Here is a 930-nt window from a genome sequence, read left to right as displayed (position 1 = left end):
ATCAAACTATCAACTTAGCCATCTCATAGCCATTACACAAATACTTAAATGACTTCCACATCAAAGGCTCCATGCTTAAGATCTCTATTAAGTTAACCACTTTTACTTATCATAGGATACCAGTTCTGTAATCCCCACATTTGTTCCATTCTTTAGAACTCCATCTCATAATCATGACATTTATTCTTTGATATTTATCTCAATATACTATATTCCATCACGTATGGATTTCCAACACACTGTCCCATTACCTGGAACTAAATTCATCATTAACACAAATTCTAAATTTATTTTCATGTATTATATGTCCAAAGGATATCTTTCTCTCACTAAGCACGTATGAACATACAATACTCTAAGTCACTCTACTGAGCTATCAACTTTCTCTTCAACCGAACACAATTTAAGTTACCAGTCATTGTTACTTGACTTCCTCACAACTAACTTCTCATTGAAGGCCATCAGGCCACCGTCTTAACTCAACATCTCATCATCACAAGCCTTCCTAGCATAATATTTACTTAATTCCTCAGCATTAACAAGTTGTTATTCCTTTCCAATAGGGCAATAATCCCCAATAAACTTCACAATATCACGTGAAACCCAAAATTCATGCCACCACACTTGGTGAACACACACTACATAGTATTCTGAAATCACGCCTCTAGAATCCTTCTCATAACGCCTTACATATTATTCCAATTTGATATATTACTATTCAATTAAAAGTACCTGACATCACATCTTGCGTTCTTCACGCGACACAATCTCCGTTGTGCAATAACATAAGGCATTTCACCTGTAGCAGCAATCACATCAATGCAGTTCCTTATATAATAGTCCTCATAGAAGATAACAATAGTGTCCGGGAACATAATCCGCACAGAGATAAGAAGAGTCTCCGGGAACATAATCCACACAGAGATAACT

Source organism: Gastrolobium bilobum, unplaced genomic scaffold (assembly GCF_033153095.1).
Source record: "Gastrolobium bilobum isolate Gb01-03AN ecotype WA unplaced genomic scaffold, APGP_CSIRO_Gbil_v1 utg25347, whole genome shotgun sequence".
In the NCBI taxonomy this organism is placed as follows: Eukaryota; Viridiplantae; Streptophyta; class Magnoliopsida; order Fabales; family Fabaceae; genus Gastrolobium; species Gastrolobium bilobum.
This window is presented reverse-complemented; position numbering follows the sequence as displayed.